Source organism: Tupaia chinensis, unplaced genomic scaffold (genome assembly GCF_000334495.1).
Source record: "Tupaia chinensis unplaced genomic scaffold, TupChi_1.0 Scaffold000407_4, whole genome shotgun sequence".
In the NCBI taxonomy this organism is placed as follows: Eukaryota; Metazoa; Chordata; class Mammalia; order Scandentia; family Tupaiidae; genus Tupaia; species Tupaia belangeri.
Window position 1 is genome coordinate 1,049,679 of NW_006159912.1, and position 5,860 is coordinate 1,055,538.

A 5,860-nucleotide genomic window follows, 5' to 3' on the forward strand; every position below is an offset into this window, starting at 1 on the left:
AGCAGGGCCACTGCATTACACAGCTCCTCGGGTCATGGCACACACTGAAGTCCCATTGGATCATTCTGTGGTAGCCATGACAGAAGAAGTAATATATATGGTGGCATGAGGCACCAGGAAGAGCCCTGATCTGGAAGGCAGGTGACCTCATTTTTATCAGTGGTCTCTCCTACTGTGTCACTTTGGGCCATGGTTACTCCATTCAAAATGAGGGTAATAATATCTTTTATGGACATAACTGAAGGATTTGACCAATGGCCTCACAAGATCTACTCTAAAAGCACTATTTCTTAGAAAACATCACTTTCTCCATCCACTGGGGCAGGGAAGGTCAGCAGAGGGTTTTACACTCACACTCTCAAGTCAGACAGGGGCCGAGGTTACTGAAGTATCTACTCTATCTTAGACTGAGCCTTTCTAGATGGCTTCTCTATGAGAACTTTAAATAAAAGCATGGGGGAATCAGTAGTTGGCTTAATGGCTATGTCACTGGACTCCCATGTAGTTGACCACGGTTCAAATCCCAGACCCGGTGTGATGGGCTTCCTGTTGGGAACAGCAGTTAGCATAATGGCTATGTCGCTGAACTCCCATGTAGCTGACTGCAGTTAGAGTCCTGGATCCGGTATCTTAAACTTACGCCTGGTGCATGTGCGTGTGTGCCCAAGATCCCGAGAGGAGAATGGAGGAGAAGGGATTGTGGCATGGCCATATACCCTGGGGGGTGATTTCTCACTTTCTATCTCTCTGTCTCTCTCTTTCTGGCAAGCGCATGCATCCTATTGCAAAAACCTCTCAAAAAAAAAAAAAATAGAAGCATGATGGATCCCAGGAGTCATCAGGGAGCTTCACAGAATGGCACCCTTTCAAAGAAGTCACTAGCTCTCATTCCAGGTACAAAAACCTCTCTTCTCCTGCTACAGCCTAGCAGACATTATTCCTACACACAAACTGGCCACGTGCCTCCAAATGCTAGCATGTCCAGGAAGCATGCACCAGCCATGAGTGGCCAAGGAGAGCTCACTGGAATTGGCAGGTCCTCTGTTGCCAGGAAAGTTTTGAAGGAAGGATAAAGAAGAGGATGTGGGAATGTGCCATCTATTTGTGAAACACTGAGCAGAATTTGCTCATATCCCCATGCTGAGCTTTGTCTCTTCTCTTTCAAGGAATCCTTTACCCGGTTTATCTCCAACAAGGAGTAGCATCACTTTCTGTGGAGCATAAAATTGTGGGCACAAAGCATTGGGCGTGTTTAAGCCTTCTGATATCACCCGGATTTCAACCAGGAACCAAGAATGTAACCCATTGGTATATCTGGGAAACGAACTCTTAGACGAAAATGTTTGAGCAGCGTGCACTGGAGAGCATGGCAGGCAGGACTGAACGGAATCTAGAGAATCCATATCCTATTGCAGGTAGAGCCCATGTTTCCCTAGTCCCACAGGGAGCTTTAGAGAAGGGATAACTCAAATAAAGGCAAAAAGCCAGGCTATTCCTGGAATGGGACAGGACTCTGGGCAAGGCAATTCTCTTCAGCTGGGGGAATGTCCCATGGAGGAAGCAGTTGAGGCTGTTGACTGCCAACATTTCCAGCAGCTGGAGAAGGAGTATCTCAGTCTTGGGAGGGGAAATCTGGGCAGCACATGATGGAGTTCACTGTGACCTGCCCTTGTTCAAGTCCAATTCCTTCTGTAATAAGTTCTAGAAAACTACTCCAAGAATCTGTTGAGCACCTTTTCCTCAGGAAACTTGCCAAAGAAATGTTAGTGGGGTAAACTATAACCCTGTTCAATTGCTGCAGCTGCTATTAAAGCCATAAATGATGCTCCTCATCCCCTCATAGAACACTCATTTCAGATCATGGCTATGAACCCACACCTGGCATGTACAGAGAGGTCTCAGGAAGTGAACCCTGGATTTTCCCATGTGAGTCAGCCTCACAGAGCAACATGTTATTGTTGAGCCACTATCCAGCTCCTAAGATACTTTTTGTGTAATTAATTTAACCTTTATCACATATTTTCTCAGTTTTCCAGGAGTGAGAAAACTGAGGTACTTATTCTTTAACCTTTTCCATGCCCAGTGATTGAAGAGCATGGGGCATCTATGTAAGAGACACAAATGAGGATTTTCCTGATCTCAGGACAGGGACATTCTAAGCCTTCACCTTGAGAAAGTTCAACTAAAGGTCATAGTCCTTGACTATTGATACAACACGCAAAAGAAGTGATCAGCCCTTCTCTTTCACCTGCAAGTCATTCACAGGTTCTCAAGAAAGACTTTGTCTACAGGGAGCCAAGGGAAAACCTCCCATACTGACTAGAAAAAAAGACAAAAGCCTAGCCTGTCAAGTTTACTGACAAATGAAAGGAACGATTCAGGTGATAGCGTGCTGTCATCTCGCATGAAATCTGAGCAGTTGAGTGGGGCTGCATGGAGAAGGGAGGATGGAAGTCAAGTTTTGGATACCTTCTGGAATTTGTACTAATGGAAGAAAAAAGCACAATAACTGACGAAGCTGATGGGGATGACCCACAGGAGCAAAGTCAGAAGCAGGGATGAGTGTAGCATGCAGGGGCAGCTGGACAGATGTTGCTAAAATTCTCCCATGCTGGTGTTGGATACAATGCTTTCCTACAACGCCCTATATGACAGAATTTTCCATTCCTGAGCCAACCATTCACTGGAGGAAGCCAGTCTTCAGCAAGTAGAATCTAGGTCTGGGTTATGTTTACTCCTGTCTATGAATACTGCATACACCCAGCCTTGATATGTACATTGGCTGGATCTGTGGTTTTCACACTGTGTTGTTCCCTGGAGCCTCCAGCTCCTGCATCACATAGGCTGTTCCACTTGTCCTGGTGATAGATTAGGATTTCCCCCTATCATATCACCTGAAGAAATACTTTGACAGCCAAACTGAAGTTTGAAAACCCCAGCACTCCAAGATCTTTGTGTCCCCAGCTTTGATATCCCTTGACTCTAAGATCTAAAAGCATTATAACTAGGATTTCTAGAGTCTTTTATTTAGCCAACATTCTAAGTTCCAAAGGAGTTCGTGAGATTTGGAAATGTAGAGGTTTTTTCCAACTTCTGCTTGCGATCCAGCCACAGTATGGAGTCCATGAAGAGGATGCTCCCAGAAAGTGGGGATAGGAGAACCTTTGGATATGTTCATCATCTTTCTGATGACCTACAGTTATTTTCTTTTCTTTCTTTTCTTTGTAGTTGTCACAGGATGTGTATGCTCCTCAGAGACAGACAAAAAAAGGGAAAGGGAGAAAGCACCTGCCCATAGGGTGTGGTCATGCCACAACCCCTTCTCCTTCATTTCTCCATCTTATCGGGATTTGGGGCATGCATGTGCACACACCCAGCATGTTTTTCAAGTCAGTGAATCCAGGATTCAAACTCCAGTCAGCCATGTAGGATCTGGATCCCTTAACCACTAGATCAGGGCGAGCCCTCTTCCTCCCTTTTCTACAGAAATCATTTTGATGAAGAAGTGAAGTTCATAACATGATCCTACTTGGAGGGTTTTCTGTTCTTAGAGCATAATTGTACCTCCCTTCCTATTTCAACCACACTGGTCTTATCAAAGAACGGAAAATGTGCCTGGCCTACTGGTTCTCCTTTTCACTTCCTGGAAACCTCCCCAGCACTCGAGGCCTACTCTGCAGATTTCAGATCACATTTCATCATTCCTTGACCATAATCGTGCCAAGAATTTCATCCCATCTTTCTAACTCTCTACCTCCTATAAAATAACAGATTGTGACTCTATAAAAAATCAGGGAAAGCATCCAGAGGGGCAGAAAGTCCAAGAAAAACTCAGAAACCAACTGTCACCCTCCAACACGAAGCCCTTCTCAGCACTTCTGTGCCTGCTGCTCACAGCAGCCACCCTGAGCTCCCAGGCACTTGTTGAGCCAGGTAAGGCTCTTCCCTCCCTAAAGCAAAGTTAACTTCCTCCAGTACAATCAGATCCATAATGGTTCTCAGAATGTAACTTCGAACCCTATATTTAAAAATCAGAAATATGTCTTAGGAGGGTCCAGGAAGTCTAAGCCTCCAAAACCTGTCTCTGGGCTCTTTCCTGGAAACTACATGTGGGAACTGACCTACTCTAGGTTATTGTATGACTGAGATTTTTCTTAAATTTCTTTGTTTATTGAGAAAAGGAGACAAAACAAACATTCTCAACAGTATCCCATCCCACAATCCTACCTCCATCCTTTCCCAGCCAACTAGAATCAAAGGCATGTATACATACCTGGCATGAACAAGTCAACCTAGGAACCAAACCCCAATCTTCCATTTGGCTTCCAGCATTACAGAGTATTAGGCTACTGCTGCATCACCACTGCAAGATTTTTAAGTATACATTTTGTTTATAAAATTAGGCAGTTATATTTTCTTTTAGGACTACAAAAGGGTAAAGTTGACAATGAGTACAGAGCCTCAATCCTAGGAACTAGGAGCCATGATCCCAGTGCATGAATTCCCAAAGATGAATGCCTTTTGACTTGATTGGTCTTCATGTAGTTTCAAGACAGACATGGTGGGGAGCCACTGGTAGAGCAGTGGTAAAATGTGACACTCCACAAAACAGATCCACAAAGGAAGGTTGTCAGTTTGTGTTGGAGATTTCCCCAGGTATTGCAGGCCTATGCCCATAATCTGGGCTGGCTGAAGCTAGAGATAGATGTAGCATCAGGAGCCTGTCTACTGTGCTGTCTGTCTTTCTCTCTCTCTCATTCTTTTCTTGCTGTCTCTTTCTCATACACTCTCTCAAGAAATAAACTTAAAAAACATTTTTTTTAAAGATAGGCAAAGCCACTCTTGCACTGTGGTTTCTGGGGACCAAAGATTTCAGTCACTTGTCCAGTACCAGCTCACAATCATTCCTTTCCTCTCCTGACCACTGGCCTCTCTCTCCCAGCAGGGAAAGTCTTCACCCCACCCCCATCTATTGCAGTACCCTCTGAAACATTCTGTCTCCTTCTAGTCATTTCCATCGAGTTTACCCACAACCTCAGAGAAATACTCATCCTTTGTGAAGTGAGGTCTTGGAGAAAGAACAGAGAGCAGTAGACTTAGTTGCTAGGTTATAATTTTTAATTTAAAAAAAGCATAAGCAGGACTTGTCTTAATGGAGAAATTCTACCAAGAAAGTTCAGGCTGGATAGGAGAAGAGCAGGCAAAAAGTAGAAATCTTATTTGGCTGGAATTTTGTTTAGGAATAAAAACTGCGAAATTTTAGAATGCAAGCTAGGAGCCATGTTTTGGAGGATTTTGAATGACAAGATTGAGGGTTTGGGTTCAATTCTGAAAGTGATGAGGGGACACTGAAGGTGTTTGAACTAGCAGGGAAGGGGATCTTGAGGAACAGAAAGCTAGTGGCTGTGGAAGGGTGGGGTACAGAGGAGAAGACCTGAGAGTAGTGGGGAGTGAACCCATCATGCCCCACCTCAAATAGACTTTCCTTTTGGAACATCACATCTCTTTATTTTGAAGAAGTCTTCAGCCCATTTCTCCTCAATTCCTGAAGCATGAACCTATACACTTAAAGCACTTAAAATGCTGGGATCTCTGGTAGAGTAGCGTGCCCAGGTGGGAACAGGGACCAAACACAGATACGGTGTACCTCGTTGAGCACTGCAACCTCATATTTTTCTTTTGGCTGTGCCTCTGCACTAAATTGTCAGATGAGTTCATGCAAACCAATCTCCTCCCATGGGACTCAGCTTACCTGTCTATTGGCATGCTTTAGCTCTAAACCGATGGTTTTCAAATTGGCTATGACTCGAAGCCAGCAGGATTACTTTTGAAAACAGATTTTGGAATCTTATTCCAAGAT